General features: G+C 36.8%; 1 protein-coding gene across 5 annotated transcripts in view; it reads left to right on the forward strand.

Annotated features, from left to right (window-relative positions):
- Positions 1-21258, forward strand: part of ACYP2 (acylphosphatase 2) — a 179633-nt gene that overhangs the window by 87498 nt on the left and 70877 nt on the right. The gene's annotated exons all lie outside the window — the stretch shown is intronic.

Consider the following 21258-nt stretch of genomic DNA (forward strand, 5'->3'; position numbering starts at 1 on the left):
CTTTAAGTGCTGATCCTGATATTAATAATATACTGTCCTTAATCTTGGACTTCTTATTTTCAACTTATATGACAGTCTTGTTTTCCCTGAGAATACTACGATGTTGTTATTAAATCCTAGAATGGTGAATGGAAGTTAAGCGTGTGTGTGTATCTTTTTAATTGTTGGAGCTTGATCTCTACATGACTTTTCATTTTATGATGGAAAGCAGACTTTCCATTAGCTTGGAATCATGTGACTCCCAGGGTTGGGCAGGAAATTAGTTTTTGTCCAAAATAGCAGGATACAACAGAAGTGATTTTCTTAGCTCCAAAGCCGCTCTGCTGCAGAAACACAAATTGAAATAGTGGCTTAGTGATTGACTTAACTCATTAGGAAGCCTGCTGATAAGAATTTATGTTTAGACTTTGGAAAGGAAGAAGAGATTTTTTTTCCCCAGGTCTTGCAATAGATCCCAGTTACAGGGAACAGTAAAAAGAAAAAAATGTGACTTTCATATAGTATTGAGCAATACTCTGTCTCATAAATCAAATTTTATAGGATTAGTCATTTGTAAGATTGTATCCTTATACCCTATTGTGATTGTATATGTTGATTATACTTTGATTTCTCCATTATTAGAGAAAAGTATTGAGGAAATGACAAAAACAAGTTTTGGGTTTATTTTTTAATTAATTTCTTTGGGCAAGCTCAGCTTTTTCAAGCTGTTTATTTTTGCAGATGTATTTCATCAGTTCTTAAGAACGAAGCTAGGAATGTGTGCTGGCTTCCAGGTTAGTACCACCCAGGAATTTTAAAAAATCTGTTTTCTTAAAATATTTCTTTTTTTTGTAGGGGAGATAGGGAATTTTTTCATTTATTCTGGCTAAGTAGATTTTTAAAATATATTTAAATAAGGTATTTTAAATACTGTCTTTGAATATATTGGTTTTTTCATTCCATATTGAAGATTTGACTTGTTTGGGGAATTTATTATTTCACAGTTAATGGTTTTTATGGAAAGGAGGTAAAAGTTACTCATGTTTTTATTTTCTCTGGAAAATTTGAATGTACTATTTGCATCATTTTAGAATTGTTTCTTATCATTCAGAGAGCCTTCTATAGAGGTTAGTCTCTAAGGATATCAATACTTGCTATTAGATTGTGACTATATGTTCCATCAACAAAATTATCCTCTTCTTGTAGAGTATTTCTTACACAGCTAAAGTAACTATATTAAGACAGGGTTCTGACACAGTTTCTTTAAACCAGACTGGAGTAAAAAGAGCTGAGAAAATGACCTTCATTTTGCAAACATTTATTAAGCCTTCCAGTTGTGACAGGCTCTGACGCCATCCTGTCTCTACAGAAATTGACAGTTTAGACAAAAATGACAGCAGCTATATTCAGTATAGTTACTGTTACAAAAGGGTTTCTTTTCCTGATGGTGTCCGTTTCTGGCCACCTCCAGATGGCCTGCCACTTTGAGCTTGGAAGTTGGGAAACAAAACAGATGCAAGGATGCAGAACAACTTCATTTGAAATAAAAAAGAGAACCATGGTACTATGCTATTTTTCTATTAAATCCTAGATAAAGCTAACCTATGTCATGAAGCAAAGTTCCTCAAGTTGAGGGACGTATCCTATCTTCTTGAAGAATAAAACTGCTGTGGACTTCTTGTATTGACTGAAACTATTACAATATTACTTAAATTGCTCATTTTTCTTGTATTATGTTATTTAGTATGCACAGAATATATTACTTAGCGTGCACACATGTATTTTATGCTTATAACTTATGCTAAATAAAATCAAAACAAATGTAGAAATTAAATATGACAACACCATTACAGTTCAGATGAACATTATAATTGAGTTTAAATCAACATGGATTTAGTGAGATGGGTGACACTGCTTTGCTGAAACAGTATTGATATAGAGAATTTTAGCAGAAAGATGTCACCCTAACTGTGCTTCCATGGTTCATCTGTTTTCTGTATTTGGATTTTGATAATACTTACTCAGCAAATGCCTGTTTACATAGTATGTTATTCAAACAATATTAAAAGCTTTATGTCTCTGATTGGAACTTAGGCAAACCAAACCTCACCTTTGCCAATGAGTAGTCTTGAAACAGCACATTAAAGATGTATCACTTGGCCACTGTGTAAAGCTTTATTACTTGGGAAAAAAGCTAGCCTAACTGATACGTTCATTATGTTAGTATCTGATGCAACTATTGCTAAGGATCAGGGGTACAGAAACTCTTTTTGGAAAATGAAGACCATACTTATTTCTAGTAAATTGATATGAGTTGACACAGTCAGAGATGTTGCTAGTCTCTTCCACCTCTTTGCTTATATAAAGCCTTCTAGTTATAGCTTTCCTAGATGTTAATCAACCAACTCAGTTGCACATACAAACTACTGCATAAAAATCATAAAGCAATACGCAGTTGCACAGGGTCATCCCAGAAAGGCAGACTATCCTTAAAACTTCTTTTTTTTTTAATGGTCATAAAAATAAAAAATTTTTTTTAATATCATAAGACTTTAATAATAATATTCATAGACCTTAGTTTGAGAAATACTGCTATCGGGTACTCAGCAGTTCCTGATGGGGAGAACCAGATTTCTATCTGCATATGCTGGTAAATAGGTTCTCAATTCTAGATCCACTATTAAAGTACAACATTACACTGCTATTTACATTTGATGTCCAGGACCAGACATGAAATACAAAGAATTTAGGTATGTCCTAGGTTTTGAGACAAGCCTAACTAGGGGAAGTTTTTGCTCTATGGAGGCTGTGAGCATTATGCTCTGCTTAGCTGAGGTGAAAGACTGACTATAAAGACTGTCTTTGATGTCTTCTATAACCAGACCGGGCTATGGGCAGTGCTGTTACTTCTCTGTTTGAGAATATAATTTTTATTTTACTCTGAATACATGATGTTCAATTTCCAGGTTCTACTGGTTATATATAATTCCTAGATATTATAAGTGACTCACTTACTAAAGAATAAATTTAACTCTAGGCTCACCAGTTTTTTTCCCCTACCCTTTACATCTACCACTTCTCTACATTACAGTGCTGTCTTTCTTCTACAACTTTAAAATTCATTATTTCTATCTCTAATTTATCTGAAGGGTAGAACAATCAGTGCTTGAAAATTTAGTTAGAGTAAACCTGTATCTCTCGCGATGCCAGGAATTTTGTTTTAGTCCTTTTTTGTTTTCTAATTTATTTTTAGCTAATTTATATATGGCAGGATTTCAACCAGGGGTGTTAACATGTTTACATTTGGTAAAGGGATGGTTGTAAGCTGCACCTACTGCCTGCTTTAGAACTTGGCACATAGTAGGTATTCATTGTAGGTGAATAAAGAGATACACAAATGAAGAAATGAATGAATGATGAATGAATTTGGTATTCGGTGTAGTAAGAGGGGCGATGGTGTAACCATGTTAGATTTTTAGCAGGGCATGGTTTAGATTGTTTTTCCATTTGAAGCTGGAGACTTTTTTTGTTGTTGTTAACTGATCTTCATGTTACCTAAGCTTTTATTTATTTTTGGAGATGTTGAAATCTTGGAAAATTTGTTAATTCCTCTGGCTAATGACACTTAGGGAGAACATGATCTCTGTATAACTGTAGTGGATGGGTTGCCTTTCATATTAGAGGAAACAGTTGTCATAGATAATGCATCAAATTGCGCATAGACTTTCTACTGTTTTGCTTTTTAATTTTAGTTTGAGTTCATCCATCATCCTGGAGCCTCAGATGTAATCTCTTTTTTCCTTGGACTGCTGACTGAATTAATTTCTCTGTGCTTTACTGGGGCTGGAATAACCCGGTTATGATCATGTTAATAGTGGTTTGTCATTGTAGGCCTTTACTATCTACTTCCCTGCTTCCAGCATCAAAACAGGAGTGAAAACACTAAAAGAGTACAAAGAAAATGGCTTTATTTCTGACATGGCACACACAGCTTATTCCATATGACCCTGGTGATAAGTGTGAAACTGAGGAGCTCATGTGCTGCGTTCTTCATTAGTCAGTTCCCCCGTTGGGTTAGCAGATTTCCTTTTATACAATAGTTGTATAATTTGTAGCTGCACAATAGTCAGATGCATTTGAAAAATCAAGTTCATTTCATTTTGATTAAATGAATAAATATATTCCTGTATAGAAATATTCAAAAACTTTATGTAAAGAGGAAAATTTAAGTCACCTGTTATCCTACCACCTAGAAATAACCACAGTTTAATAGAAACTATCTCTTTTTTATGTCTTGGCTATTTTCACCACGAAAAAATTTTTAAATACATTTTTTAAAATTATCTGGGTAATATAAATTTACTTCTAGAAAAATTAGATGATATAGGTTAAATAAAAAGAATACTCATTAAATACCATCTAGAGATAGTTGATATTAAGATTTTGATATGTATTCTTCCAGAATTTTAACTACATAATAAAATATGTAAATTTATGATGAGGTACACAATTTTTTATAAAACTGGAAGCATGCCATACATAATTAGGTATAATTATTTTGTAAATATCTTTGTGTCAGTAAATATATATACCCCTACCATTATTACTAATAGCTTATGACATGCTGTTGTTTTGATTATAAAATAAATTTAACAAAGCTAAGATGATTAAAAATTAGGCCATTAAAAACTTGTTTGATAATTGCTTATGTTGGAGTTTGTACCATACATAATTCTTACATCTTTATGAATCTAGTCTGTTGGTTTCACTATGATTTCTGCCTTTGGGATCATGCTTAGTAATTCCTTCACAATACAAATATTTTAAAATTATTCAGGCCTGTGTTCTTTTATTTATTTATTTTTCTGTGGTCTTTTAGTACTTTGGTATTTTCTATTTTAAAACTAAAACCAATATAGAATTTATCTTACATATTATGAGACAGGAATCTATTTATTTCTAAATCCTTTAAATAAGTTATGCCTCTGCCAGTTTTGTCATAAACAATGATCTGTATAAATAAATGGATCTGTTCCTAGGCCTTAAAGTTTTGTTTCATTGATTTATTCCATTCTTTTGCAAGATCCATACTGTTTTAATTATTGAGTGTTTATAGTATGCTTCAGTGGATGTCTGGTTGAGCCAAACCTCTTAAAATTTTTTGGCTAGTCTGACAGTTGGTCATCTTCCAGATCAACAAATGTGAGAATAATCTGTCAAGTTTCAATCATTTTTTGTAACTTGAATTTTTTTCTTAAAATTGTGTTAAATGTAAAGATTAATTTGGAGAGATTGACATGTTTATATCTTCTCATCAAAAATATAAAGTACAGTTTCTATAGTTGACAGTACTATATTCTACACTTGAAAGTTGCTAAGAGAGTATATCTCAAATGTTCTTACACAAAGCTACATGTTTTGCCATATGTAGTGAAAATCCAATTAAGTGTTGGTGATGGACAGGGAGGCCTGGTGTGCTGCGATTCATGGGGTCGCAAAGAGTCGGACACAACTGAGCAACTGAACTGAACTGAACCCAACAGTTGTTTTTCTCAAGTAATGAGAAGGGTAGAGGTAGACAGTCTAGGGCTGTTACAGTGGTGTCATGAAGTCGTCAGTGATGCAGGTTTTTTTGGTCCTTAGGTATAGCTCTTGCCCTTGTGGTCACATGAGGCTCTTCCACCTCCAAGCCTCATATTCATGTTTATGTCCCTTTCTGTCATGAACAGTATCTTCACTGGAGACCTCTATAAATAGAGGCCTTATTTCTTTAGCCAGCACTTGGGTCACATGGGCATATTTCCATCTACCAGGGATTTTGGAAGGTGAGTATTTTTAAATGAGTGCATTGCCATCCAAGGAAAAATAGTGTTCTATTCATAAGTAGAAAAAGGAGAATGAATCTTGGATGGGTCTGTGTCTTGGTTATGGAAGTTACACGTAAAGCCATTATAATCTACAAAAGGATGGTAAGATACATATGACAAGTTCAACAGTTTAAGGCTCCTATGTGATAAATTACATATATACAATCAGGCAATAAAATGCTTTCAAAGGTTAGAGGTAGAAGAGCTCCCTGCAAGATGGAGTTAACTAGGAAATCTTTAATATAAGAGGTGGAACTTGAATGAAGTAAGTTCAGTTCAGTTCATTTGGTTGCTCAGTCGTGTCCGACTCTTTGCAATCCCATGAACTGCAGCACACCAGGCCTCCCTGTCCATCACCAACTCCCCGAGTTCACCCAAACTCAGGTCCGTCGAGTCGGTGATGCCATTCAGCCATCTCATCCTCTGTCGTCCCCTTCTCCTCCTGCCCCCAATCCCTCCCAGAATCAGAGTCTTTTCCAATGAGTCAGCTTTTCACATGAGTTGGCCAAAGTACTGGAGTTTCAGCAACAGTCCCTCCAAAAAACACCCAGGACTGATCTCCTTTAGAATAGACTGGTTGGATCTCCTTGAATGAAGTAAAAGATGGGTCAAATATTATACAGAGGTACTAGATGCCTGTTTTGCAAGTGAGGAATTATATACTTAAAATACTTTTGAATCACTAGACCAGCTTGGCAGGAGTAATGCCTATATACCAAGGGGCAATGGAAAATATGTTGGGACAACATAACGGAGGATTATGTGTGCCACCATGAGGAGCGTGGATTTGAGACTTGCTCATATCAGCCAATGTGAAGCCACTCCAGTACTCTTGCCTAGAAAATCCCATGGATGGAAGAGCCTGGTAGGCTGCAGTCCATGGGGTCGCTAAGAGTCGGACACAACTGAGCGACTTCACTTTCACTTTTCACTTTCACACAATGGAGAAGCCAATGGCAACCCACTCCAGTGTTCTTGCCTGGAGAATCCCAGGGACAGCAGAGCCTGGTGGGCTGCCGTCTATGAGGTCGCACAGAGTCGGACACGACTGAAGCGACTTAGCAGCAGCAACAGCAGCATATCAGCCGATCGATTGGGGATTTCTGAAAAGAGGAATCATAAGGGAAAGTAGAATAGAAATGATAACATGTTAGAGTTTAAAAGAGTAATTCATAGATTAGTAAATTAGAAGTAATTAATATATAATGCCATACTTGCTATCCAGTAGTTGAGATAGCTCATAGCATTTTTTACCAAAGCAGTTGGTTCTAAGGAGGCTCCAATACCTAAAATGGACATTTAATACTGTTTCACTTGAAGCCCCAGATACAGAACAATGGAGCTCTAAAATTCAAATTTTCTGTTAAACTTATTTTTTTATATTGCCAAGAAATTCTTTGTTTCTGTTATCTTCACATGGATTTAAAATATTATGTCAGAATATTTTATCATATTAATACCCAAGTGTAATCTTTCTTAATTAAAATCATTTCTCTAAGCCTGCACTGAATAATTTATAAAATGTAGATTGAAAACAGATTGGCGCTCCTTTGGCTAAGTGTATTTTTGTTGTCTATTTCTTCACCCCAAAATTTTTAATTTGTTGAAAATGCTTAAACTTCAAAGCAATTATGTTGACTCAATGTTTTATTTTCCTTTTAAAATCAATCTTAATACATTTTGCAAAGGTTTTTTTTTTTTTGAATAATTGAGGTGTGTTAGAGCTTTCCCTAGATATACTCATGAATTTTTTTAAATGACAGATATTAATTCTAAAAAATGACATGTATTTATTCAACTGTAAATCTCACAACATAGGAGGATATGTTATCTTCTACTTTAATAATATCAATTACTTTTAATGGTTTGACATAGCAGTTTGAGTAAAAGACTGATTCAATTGAAACATAAAACATGCTTGAAATACTTCCTGTGTAATTATAAATGAACATCTGAAGCTTGAATTACCTCATTTATTTAGTAATTGAAATATCAGAAATTTTCATCATTAGTACCTCATCTCTTCAAAATCTCCTCCTTAATTACCATAAGATCTTTCTTTTTAGAGCCCATTAATATGAATTTAAATCCATGTAGAAGTACAGATATATCACTGTAATGCAATTACACCCAACTACTTAAAATTTCCCTATTCATTATTGGATACTTTTTGACTGTTGTTCAGCTCCCACCCACTGATGTTGGGTTTGGCCTTGAGACTTGCTTTGGTCAATGGGATGTTAGTGGATGTGACACAAACTTTTAAGTATGCTTTCATGATTGGGCTTTGGTTTTTCACACTGGTAATTTGTCATAAGAAGGGCTTTCCCCGGGAATTGCTGTCCCTTCAGCCTGGTCCCAGAGTGAACACAGGTGGAATGAACCTGAGCCCAACCCACAGCTGGAAGCAGAGCCACCTAACCAAGCCCAGCCTGGACCAGCCTTATTCCAGTAACACATAGACCCGTGAGCATGAGGATAAACCAGCTTTTTGTTTGAGGTGCTTTATTCTGTAGGATTATTGTGGCAGTAGCTGATATATACTGTCTATAAAAAATATGCCCTTATCTTTTCATTAAGAAAATGCATAATAATATATGATTAGATTATCAGTTGCCTACGTTATTAGTTGCAAAATAATAGCATATAATACTAATCAATTGGGAGTTTCTTGTGGTTAGTGGCCATTGCAAATTTTAAGTAAAATGCCTGATATGAAGACTTTCCTTTTTACAGACTTGGTTGGTACTTCAGGTCATCACTAAAGGGAATGATTATAGGAGTGACAGCTAACATTTATTGTGGGCCTGGCCAGACATGTGCTTGACATTCATACCACATCTTCTTTTATAGCAAACCTGTCAATCAGTAAACACATATTTATTGAGCACTTATCATATGCCAGATGTTGCAAGGTGCATTGTCCTTTTTTTTAAAGTAAGGTATTACTCTTTTATTTATTTTTGAAAGAGTTTTAATTTTATTTTGTTTGGGTTTTTAAAATTTTTATTGAAATAGAGTTGCTTTATGATGCTGTGTTTCTGCTGTTAAGAAAGTGAATCAGCTGTAAATATACATATATCCCTTTGTTGGATTTCCTTCCCATTTAGGTCACCATAGAGCATTGAGTAGACTTTCCTGTGCTTTACAGTAGGCTCTCGTTAGTTAATCTATTTTATACATAGCAGTGTATATATGTCAATCCCAATCTCCCAATTCACTCACCTTCTATTCCCTACCTTGGTATCCATACTTTTGTTCTCTACCTCTGTGTCTCTATATTTGCTTTGCAAATAAATTCATCTCTAACTATTTTTAGATTCCACATAATAAGTAATATTATGCAAATTTCTCTTTCTGACTCATTTCACTCTGTATAACAGTCTCTAAGCATATCCACATCTCTGCATGTGGCACCGTTTCATTCCTTTTTGTGGCTGAGTAATATTCCAATGTATATATGTATCACATCTTCTTTATCCAGTCCTCCACTGATGGACATTTAGGTTGCTTCCATGTCCTGCCTATTGTAAATAGTGCTGCAATGAACATTAGGGTGCATGTATCTTTTTGAATTATGGTTTTCTCTGGGCATATGCCCATGAGTAGTGTTGCTGGGTCATATGGCAGTTCTTTTATTAGTTTTTTAAGGAACCTCCATACACTTCTGCATAGTGGCTGTATCAATTTGCATTCCCACCTTCAGTGCAAGAGGGTTCCTTTTCTGCACACCCTCTCCAGCATTTATTGTTTATAAATTGTTTGATGGTGGCCATTCTGCCAAGTGTGAGGTGATGCCTCATTGTAGTTTTGATTTGAGCATCTTTTAATGTGCCTCTTGGCCATCTGCATATCTTCTTTGGAGAAATGTCTATTTAGGTCTTCTGCCCATTTTTTGATTGGGTTAGGTGTTTTGTGTTTTTTTTTATTGAACTGCAAGACCTATTTGTATATTTTGGAGATTAATCCTTTGTCAATTGCTTTGTTTGCAAATATTTTCTCCCCATTCTGAGGGTTGTCTTTTTGTCTTATTTATGGTTTCCTTTGCTGTGCAAAAGAGTTTAATTTTAAGCTTAATTAGGTCCCGTTGGTTTACATTTGTTCTTATTTTCATTACTCTAGGAGGTGGGTCAAAAGGGATCTTGCTGTGACTTATGTCAAAGGTTGTTCTGCCTTTGTTTTCCTCTTCAGGGTTTTATAGTGTCCAAGCCTTACATTTAGGTCTTTAATATATTTTGAGTTTATTTTTTTATATGGTGTTAGGGAATGTTCTAATTTCATTCTTTACTTGGAGCTGTCCAGTTTTTTCCGGCACCACTTATTGAAGAGACAGTCTTTTCTCCACTGTATATTCATTCCTCCTTTGTCATAGATTAGATGAGTATATGTGTGTAGGTTTATCACTGGGCTTTCTATTCTCTTCCTTTGATCTGTATTTCTGTTTTGTTCCAGTAGCATGCTGTCTTGATTACTATAGCTTTGTTGTATTGTCCAGCTCTTTTTCTTTTTCAAGATTGCTTTGGCTATTTGGAGTCTTTTGTGTTTCCATACAAATTGTAAAATTTTTTGCTCAAATCTAAAAATGCCATTGGTAAAGATTGCTTTGGGATAATATAATCATTTTCACAATATTTATTCTTCCAATACAAGAACATGGTATATTTCTCCATCTGTGTGGTCTTTGATTTTTTTCATCAGTATTATATAGTTTTCTGAGTACAAGTCTTTTGCCTCCTTAGGTAGGTTTATTCCTGGGTGTTTTATTCTTTTTGTTGCAGAGGTAAATGGGATTGTTTCTTTAATTTCTCTTTCTGATATTTTGTTGTTAGTGTTATGAATGCAAGAGATTTCTATACCTAATTTTGTATCCTGCAACTTTACCAAATTCATTGATTAGCTCTAGTAGTTTTCTGGTAGCATCTTTAGAATTTTCTATGCATTATATTACGTCATCTGCAAACAGTGACATTTTACTTCTTCTTTTCCAACTTGGATTCCTTTTCTTTTCCTTCTCTGATTGCAGTGACTAGGACTTCCAAAACTGTATTGAATAATAGTGGTGAGAGTGAGCATCCTTGTCTTCTTTCTGATCTTAGAGGAAATGTTTTCATTTTTCACAGTGTTTGCTCTGGTTTTGTTGTATATGGCCTTTATTACGTGAGGTAGCTTCCCTCTATGCTCACTTTCTGGAGAGTTTTAATCATAAATAGGTGTTGGGTTTTGTCAAAAGCTTTTCTGCAGCTATTGAGATGATCATATGGTTTTTATTCAACTTGTTGATATGGTGTGTTACATTGATTGATTTGCTTATACTGAGGAATCCTTGCATCTCTGGGATGAATCCCTTATTATAGTGTTTGATCCTTTTAATGTGTCATGGGGTTCTGTTTTCTAATACTTTATTAAGGACTTTTGTGTCTATGTTCATTAGTGACATTGGCCTGTAATTTTCTTTTTCTGTGGTATCTTTGTCTGGTTTTGGTATCAGGGTGATGGTGGCCTTGTAGAATGAGCTTGGGAGTATTCTTCCCTCTGCAATGATTTTTGAAGAGTTGTAGAAGGATAAGTATTAGCTGTTCTCTAAGTGTTTGATAGGATTCACCTGTGAAGCTCTCTGTTTCTGGACTTTTGTTGGAATATTTTTAATCACCATTTGGATTTCATTACTTGAGATTGATATGTTCGTATTTTCTATTTCTTCCTGGTTCAGTCTTGGAAGTTTGTACTTTTCTCAGAATTTGTCCATTTCTTCTAGGTTGTCCGTTTTATTGGCATATAGTTGCTTGTAGTAGTCTCTTATGATCCTTTGTATTTCTGTGGTGTCAGTTGTAACTTCTTTTTCATTTCTAATTTTACTGATTTGAGTCCTCTCCAATTTTTTTTTTTCCCTTGATGAGACTGGCTAAAGATTCATCAATTTTATGTATCTTTTCAAAGAAGCAGCAGTTAGTTTCATTGATCTTTTTTTAAATTGGTTTTTTAGTCTCTATTTCATTTATTTCTGCTCTGACATTTATAATTTCTTTCCTTACACTAATTTTGGGTTTTGCTTGTTGTTCTTTCTCTAGTTACTTTATATGCAAGATTAGGTTGCTTATTTGAGATTTTCTTGTTTCTTGAGGTAGGATTGTGTTGCTATAAACTTTCCTCTTAGAAGTGCTCTTGCTGCATCCCACAGGTTCTAGTTCATCATGTTTTTGTTGTTATTTGTTTCTAGATATTTTTTTGTTTCCTCGGCGATCCATTGCTTATTTAGTAGCGTTACTGTTTGGCTTCCATGTGTTTGTGTTTTTTACAGGTTTTTTTTTCTTGTAACTGACTTCTTTTTTTATTTGCTATAATTGATTTATAATCTCATAGAATTGTGATCAGAAAACAATTTCCATTTTCTTAAATTTACTGAGGCTGTATTTGTGACCCAAAGATGTGATCTGTCCTGGAGAAGGTTCCGTGTGCTCTTGAGAAGAAAGTGTATTCTGCTGCTTTTGGATGGAATGTCCTATAAATATCAATTCAGTCTATCTGGTCCAATGTTTCATTTAAGGCTTTTGTTTCCTTATTAGTTTTCTGTCCATTGGTGTAAGTGAAGTGTTAAAGTCCCTCACTATTATGGTTACTGTCAATTTCCCCTTTTATAGCTGTTAGCATTTGCCTGGTGTGTTGAGGGGCTCCTATGTTGGGTACATAAATATTTACAACTGTCACATCTTCTTCTTGGATTGATCCTTAATCATTATGTGATGTCCTTTCTTGTCTCTTGTAAGTCTTTATTTTGTAATGTCCTATTTTTTGTTGATCTGAGGCTCAGAAAAGTTAAGTGACTAGGTCAAGTCTTACAGCTAGGAAAGGGTGGAGCTAGGATTTGACTTGTCTGTCTGACTTGAGAGATGATATGATTATCATCACTGGGTTCTTAATGTTTGGAAGAGTAGAAGTGCAAGAAAAGATAGCATTTACAAACTGATATACCTAATATGTATTGATGTGCAATTCCTAATAATCAGTTGCTGTATTATATCAGATATCACCTGGAAATTGCCTCAGTCTTTTCTCTATAATTAACTTAGACCCAAGTGGTTTTATAGCTTTTGGAAGCCTGAAACTCTCCCTACAATATCTAATTCCCATGTCTTATACTCATATGATCCCCCTTCTGTATTTGTCTGGAGGCCACCTCCATTTGCCATGTCAATCTGGGTGTAAAGCCATCCTTTCCAGCTTCTACAGCACATGCCTTCACTAAGCATTTGATGTCCTTTCCCTCTTAGCCTTGCCCCTTAATTGTAACGCCCTGCCTCCCCTCCCCATCCCTCTGCCCCCAGATTCTTCTCCATCTATTTTGTAGAATAGGTTTCCCTTTCCTTTTAAACCATGGTACTCCAGGTACCTGACAACTCTGGGGGTCACATCTCTCCCCCAAGCTAGAGTGTTAGTGTGTGCCTTCCTTGTCTCTATCTCATTAAAAGCAAAAATGATGAGCTTCTCTTGGAAAAACAAAATTTGGAATTAGTCTGACAGCCCTCATTTAGCTCTGTTTTAACTTGAATTTCATTGACATTTCAACATCAACAATTTTGTTCAACTAACCTTAAATGGTGAGAACTGAAAACATCTAATACAAGAAAGAGCTATTTTTCTCAGATTAGGAATAAAATACTTTACATAACTAAGAAACAGGCTATCTTTAGAATTTTACTTACTTCCTACCTCTTTCCAAAAATGTGATTTACAAAAATTACAGAATAAATCTGGATGTAAGCTTTTTCTGTGATTTTTTTCCAGACCACTTTTCCTATTAGCTATTCAGAGCGAATTTCAGGAGTTTGAGAGCTTGGTTTGTTTATGAGCCCAGAATATAGATGCTGGTATAAATTTAAATAGTCTGAAGCACTTGGTTGTACAACCCTATGTTAGAAATGGTTGAAGAACTGCTTTCGGCTTCTATCCAGCCCAGACTGTCTTGTCTTACACAATGTGCCACTAAAGTTTTAATTCCTGTCAGAATTATTTTAAAGGGGAGAAAGCTGAAAACCCACTGACCAAAACAACTTTAATTCTCACTCATTTCTAATGTAATTTTAATTGGTTCATCTTTTATTTAGGAAGCAGTTTCCCTAGTAATTTGGTAGGCATTTGTTCCTTTAAGTCAAACCTTACTGAAGATACTGCCTTAGTGGTGTTTTGAGGAACTCGTGTTTCCTTATATTCTGTTATAGTGGCGCTGTTTTTTATTTAGCAAATATTATTTTCTTTATTAAGCAAAGCATTGCATTAGAATGTGTTTCTAACATGTAAGCAGTTGTAAGGGAGAGTCAGTGAAAGACGGGGCAGACCCCAAATGTGAGGCCTTTGGAAGTGGGATGTCTCAGGAGTCCACATACGAACACTGGGGTTAAGTTCTGTTACTGTTGCTGCTGCTGCTGCTAAGTCGCTTCAGTCGTATCCGACTCTGTGGGACCCCCTAGACGGCAGCCCACCAGGCTCCCCCGTCCCTGGGATTCTCCAGGCAAGAACAGTGGAGTGGGTTGCCATTTCCTTCTCCAATGCATGAAAGTGAAAAGTGAAAGTGAAGTCGCTTAGTTATGTCTGACCCTCAGCGACCCCATGGACTGCAGCCCACCAGGCTCCTCCATCCATGGGATTTTCCAGGCTAGAGTACTGGAGTGGGGTGCCATTGCCTTCTCCGTCTGTTACTGTTAGTCTAGTCTTAATACTGAGGTTGCAAAAAAGAGCATTTTATCATTATGTGACCTTGACCAAACTCTTTAATCTTCCTAAACCTTTCATTCCTTATGTGTTAGTTGGGGACTATGTCTGCCTTGGTGGTGGTGATTTAGTAGCTAAGTCGTGTCTGACTCTTTGCAACCCATGGACTGTAGCCCGCCAGGCTCCTCTGTCCATGGGATTTCCCAGGCAAGAATACTGGAGCAGGTTGCCATTTTCTTCTCCAGGGGGTCTTCCTGATGCAGGGATAGAACTCGAGTCTCCTGCATTGCAGGTGGATTCTTTACCGCTGAGCTACCAGGGAAGCCCTTACTTAACTCAGAATGTTGTTGTAAGGGTTAGATAAAACACTGCATGTGAAAGTGATTTGTAAAGAACCTATAGACATTAGTGATTGTGTTTGTGAGGCAAAAGTGTTGGCAGGATGGAGGAGGAGAAAGAAGGTTGCTCTTGAATGTATTCCTGCAGTGTGTTTGAAAAGGGATAGTCCTCAAATCCTCAGTGGTTGAAAGATGGCCAGGAAGGGGACTACCAGCCGGAGGCCCAGCCTTGACAGGGCTTCTTTACTGCCTTTGTGAAATCATTCCCTATCATTTCAGGTAATATTTGAGTATTTACCATGTGCTGGGCACCATGTTAGTTATTAGGGACACACAGTATGACAAGATAAAGTCCTTTGCCTTCCAAAACTTTGCAGTCCCTCTGTGGACAACACAGCTCTGCCTCTCTGGCTGGGCCAGGAGAAGGATGGGCAGAGTGTGACTGGAGCAGTGAAGAAGCTAGTTCTTGTGACTCCATCTTGCATGCTCTTTCCATTATTAATCATTAATAATGTTGGAAGATTTTAAATCACCATTTTGATTTCATTACTTGAGATTGATATGTTCATATTTTATATTTCTTCCTCGTTCAAGAAATTTATACTTTTTAACAATTTGTCCATTTCTAATAGGTTGTCCATTTTATTGGCATATAGTTGCTTCTAGTAGTCTCTTATGATCCTTTGTATTTCTGTAGTGTCAGTTGTAACTTCTTTTTCATTTCTAATTTTACTGATTTGAGTCTTCTCCGTTTTTTTTTTTTTCTTGATGAGACTGGCTAAAGGTTCATCACTTTTGTTTATCTTTTCAAAGAAGCAGCAATTAGCTTCATTGATTTTTTTAAAATTTATTTTTAGTCTCTATTTCATTTATTTTTGCTCTGACCTTTATAATTTCTTTCCTTACAGTAACTTTGGGTTGTGCTTGTGGTTCTTTCTCTGGTTACTTTATCTGCAAGATTAGGTTGCTTATTTGAGATTTTTCTTGTTTCTTGAGGTAGGATTGTGTTGCTATAAACTTTCCTCTTAGAAATGCTCTTGCTGCATCTCATAGGTTCGGGTCATCATGTTTTCATTATTTGTCTCTAGATATTTCCATTATTTATATGTTTAACTGTTTAAATCACACAGAAAAGAAAAAGTGTACGGGTGTTTAAACGGTCACAAACAACATCTTGTAGTAACACCTTTTTTCCTTTAATAGACGGGGAGTGACAGGACCACACTTTTGTACAGGGTTATCCCCTTTCAGGTTTCTTAAATGCTCTTTTTAGGTTTCAGGGACATTGTCCTCACCATGAGGTACTACTCTTTTGCTTGTTTGTATTCTTGTTACAGGACACCAAGTCTTCCGGCATCATTTTAATTTCATATTTTGTATTCAAAAGTTAAATTGCTAGTGATCTTTATCTTTGACAGTTTTTAAAGGAAACAAGTGGATACTCCATTATTCGTATGAGTGAGGATCCAGTGATATAGATTCCTCCCAATTAGTGGTAATCATTTTTGGCTCTGGAATGCTTTAAGGATTTTTCCCTACTTATTTCTTTCTTAGACAGATAATACAATAGAACATTTTCAGAGGCTAGCACCATGAGGGGGAGCATACTCCAGAAGATGCCAAGTAATACAGGGAAGCTAACCTCAGCTTAAAAACTCACTGCAGAAAATCTGGAGGCTGGGAAGGGGAGGGTGGGGAATCTGGTGTTGAATTAAGTTCTCCACTGTATCTAATTAATGTTTTATTCCAGTAGAGTGCCACTTTGGTGCCTACTTTAACTTAAATATTTAGAGAAAATACAGGAAAGTTTGTGAGAAAATGAAGTCTTGTCTAAACACACTGGTCTCAGTTGTTTGTATTTATGCAGAAACCCCAGTCAGTCCAGTGCAACCCATGTACTCAGCATTACCGTAAATTCACATGATGTCCTGGATGCTTTGGGAGATGGCAGCCAACTGCACATTCAATAATCAAAACCAAAAATATTTTAATATACAAGTGAGTAAAAACGGATTCTCCTAGCTAAGTCTGGACCCATCATTTAAAGACGTTGAGCGCCTGGAATTTTTATGTGCCTCGGTGAGGCCACAGTTTCCTCTGACAGACAATCTGTTGTTATTACTGGCCGTAGGCAGTAATAAAGGGCAGAGTCAGGAAAGACAAAGAATTACAGTACAGAATTTTCAATAATGTGTTGATGTCAGGAAAAGAGTGGGGCCGTTTCTGATAAGGAAGAAGTGTTAATTTTAAACAGCTGTGAATGTACTTTCTGTGATCTCCTCCTGAAAAGTAACAGTGGGGTAATTCATGGGCTGCAGGTCACAAGATGAGTTTGAGTAATCGATCCCTAAGTGAAACCACAGAGAGGAGAAGTAAATACTGAAGGAGGTGACAGAGTTCAGCCCTGGGTTAGAACACAGAGTCTTTTACAATTCTGTGTTCCTGCCCCAGGTTTAGATTTGGCAGAGGCCACTTCCCTCCTCTAAGCCCTGCCACTCCCTTATAATGAATCAACACTTATCAGTAACTATGAGAGCACAGGATAAAAATTACTCCGACATTAGAGTTTCAGAAATGACCATTGAAAAGTATGCAGCATTCCTACTACCCCGGCTAACTCTTTGTAGCACACTCATTTTGATGCTTAAGGAAATGCAATACAATTTTTCTACACTGATTGAGAATTTTTATCAATACATTTCACTGGAAGAATGATAAACTGCCCATGTCTATGAAATTGGGTAAGAGCCTGTTATTTTGGTGAAGGCACATATATGTGAAGATCTATCTGCAAGCCATTAGGTACAAATACTGAATAAGGACTGAGTTGGAAGTTGAATGCTTCACAGTTTCAGATTGGACTTAGTATTAGGATACATTCAGTTTTAAATCCAGCCTTAATACTTATGTGTGTTTAGAGTATCTGTTTTTCAAAGAATGAGTAACAATCTCCTCCTCAACCCCCTAATCTGGGGCAGTTTAGCTTAGTACTAGATGTTTAGGGACTGGGGTTTTTGTTTGATTCTTCTTTAGGAGTTTGGAGTAAATCCTTTTTTCTATCTCTTATTTCTCTTACTTGACTTATAGCATATGCACACTTATTCTGGCTCCCCTGCTTCTGAAACTGTCACACATGTAACACTCTTTATGATACAGTTTTAAAATATCTGGAATAGTGATATTTTATGACTTTGTTAACCTAAGGTATTGTTATGTGCATGAATACTGGTACCAACATTGCATAGAATAAGAACAGAATTGTGTAAATGGATGTTGTATCATTTAATCCTTATTCTTTTTCATATTTTATAAAAATTCCACAAATATTTGGGACTATGAAGTGAGGTGCAGAGTTCCACACATGATTGTTTTCAGATTCCACCTCTGAGCTCAGAGCTAAAAATCTCCAGGACTGAGGATCTAAGTGGCCTTATACGAATGAAACAGGCCAGTACTCAAAGCTGCCACCATTATGGTTTGATTTTTGCAAAACTTCCAAATCATCTTCTCAGAAAGCTAAACCCCAGCTGCTCTTCAAGATAAGCCAGAGTGGCTATGAAAGTAGAATCTCATAGATAAAGAGAAATATGGATAGACTCAGACTGGTTGAACAATAGAACAGCCCCTTCCTCTTTTAAAGGAAAGGAAGATAGATGGAAGTAATGAATTTCAGTGCCTTATTACTTTCTTTAGGGAAAGAGATCACATTTACTATAAATCCAGCCCAGTTCAGTTGCTCAGTCGTGTCCGACTCTTTGCAACCCCATGAATCACAGCACGCCAGGCCTCCCTGTCCATCACCAACTCCTGGAGTTCACCCAAACTCATGTGCACCAAGTTGGTGATGCCATCCAGCCATCTCATCCTCTGTCGTCCCCTTCTCCTCCTGCCTCCAATCCCTCCCAGCATCAGGGTCTTTGGCAATGAGTCAGCTCTTCGCGTCAGGTGGCCAAAGTATTGAAGTTTCAGCCTCAGCATCAGTGCTTCCGAAGAACACCCAGGACTGATCTCCTTTAGAACAGACTGGTTGGATCTCCTTGCAGACAAGGGACCACAGTTCAAAAGCATCAATTCTTTGGCGCTCAGCTTTCTTCACAGTTCAATTCTCACATCCATACATGACCACTGGAAAAACCATAGCCTTGACTAGATGGACCTTTGTTGGCAAAGTAATGTCTCTGCTTTTGAATATGCTATCTAGGTTGGTCATAACTTTCCTTCCAAGGAGTAAGTGTCTTTTAATTTCATGGCTGCAGTCACCATCTGCAGTGGTTTTGGAGCCCCCCAAAATAAAGTCTGACACTGTTTCCACTGTTTCCCCATCTATTTCCCATGAAGTGATGGGACCAGATGCCATGATCTTCGTTTTCTGAATGTTGAGCTTCATCAAGAGGCTTTTTAGTTCCTCTTCACTTTCTGCCATAAGGGTGGTGTCATCTGCATATCTGAGGTTATTGATATTTCTCCAGGCAATCTTGATTCCAGCTTGTGTTTCTTCCAGCCCAGTGTTTCTCATGATGTACTCTGCATATAAGTTAAATAAGCAGGGTGACAATATACAGCCTTGACGTACTCCTTTTCCTATCTGGAACCAGTCTGCTGTTCCATGTCCAGTTCTAACTGTTGCTTCCTGACCTGCATACAGATTTCTCAAGAGGCAGGTCAGGTGGTCTGGTATTCCCCTGTCTTTCAGAATTTTCCACAGTTTATTGTGATCCACACAGTCAAAGGCTTTGGCATAGTCAATAAAGCATAAATAGATGTTTTTTTGGAACTCTCTTGCTTATTCAATGATCCAGCGCAGGTTGGCAATTTGATCTCTGGTTCCTCTGCCTCTTCTAAAACCAGCTTGAACATCTGGAAGTTCACGGTTCACATACTGCTGAAGCCTGGCTTGAAGAATTTTGAGCATTACTTTACTAGCGTGTGAGATGAGTGCAATTGTGTGGTCATTCCTTGTCATTGCCTTTCTTTGGGATTGGAATGAAAACTGACCTTTTCCAGTCCTGTGGCCACTGCTGAGTTTTCCAAATTTGCTATAAATTAGGAAGGAGGAATTTACATAAAGTACAGAATAGATCAGAAAATATTAGACATATAGGATCAGGCAGATCTTCAGCATTAAACAGGGAGTAAAATAATAATACAGACTATAATTCTATAAATGGGTAGATAAGAACCATAATAATAGCAACAAGCTAACATTTAAAGAGTGTTGCCCAAGTGGTTCAGCGGTAAAGAATCTGCCTGTAATACAGGAGATCTAGCTTTGATACCTGGGTCGGGAAAATTCCCTTAAGAAGGAAATGACAACCCACTCCAGTATTCTTGTCTGGGAAATCCCATGAACAGAGGAGCCTGGAGGGCTGCAGTCCATGGGGTAGCAAAGAGTCAGATATGACTTAATGACTAAACAACAACAATATTTAAAGAGTGCTCAATGTTTATTAGATACAGTAATATATATTATCTATTGGTTAGATATCCATTTGCAAGGCAGATGTTGTCTTTATCCCTATTGTGGAGATGAAGAAATCAAGGTATAAAGAGATTAAGAGTCTTATTTAAGGTCATTCACAGCTCTGCTAGCTTTTAGATCCAGGGAACCTGATTGCAGAAACCATGTCGTTAACCAGAATGCCATACTGCCTCCCATGAATCTGAAAGTCTAGACCATCCGTAAGTGTTAATGGGGAGGGTTTGGTGCAGATTGGTGGAATATGGCCCCAACAGAGGCGAAGTTCTAGATTCTTTAGGAAGTGGCACAAATACCTTAAATATCAAGGTAATCCTAAAAAAAAGTTCATCCCAAAGGACTTTGGTATGGGAGTCTCCCACTAAGTATTAGGGACCTGTAACCAAGAGATTAAGACTTCGCAGTGAGAAACCCAGCCACAGGAAACTGGGATCCAAGACAAGGACCCAGTCATGGTGCACTGGAGTAAAAATCAGAGAAACAGTAATTCAGGGCAGAGGCAGGAAGATCTTGACAGAGGTTTTCTTATGTTATCTCCCCTGCTGAGGGCTGGAGTTGGCCCTGGAGTCAGATGCATAACTTGGAGTCAGGTTAATTTAATAGATTCAGCTCAGACGGAAAGAAGCAGGGGCAGGGAGCCAGGTAGGCCATTACAAATTAACCCAACTGGGTTAGAGTTCCTGGCAAGAGGCTAATTTTACTAATATTATTTCTCCACTACAGCAGCCCCTGCTTCTGTGGGAGATGGTGGGAGGTCATATAGCAATGACATTGAAATACTCAAGGACTGTGGAACAGGGAGATGAATTTTCATACCATAATTGAAAAATTCAATAGAATCCTTTCACATATGTCTTATGGCATAATCAAAGTTGTTACTCTTATTTATTAT

Source organism: Bos indicus, chromosome 11 (assembly GCF_029378745.1).
Source record: "Bos indicus isolate NIAB-ARS_2022 breed Sahiwal x Tharparkar chromosome 11, NIAB-ARS_B.indTharparkar_mat_pri_1.0, whole genome shotgun sequence".
NCBI classification, from domain to species: Eukaryota; Metazoa; Chordata; class Mammalia; order Artiodactyla; family Bovidae; genus Bos; species Bos indicus.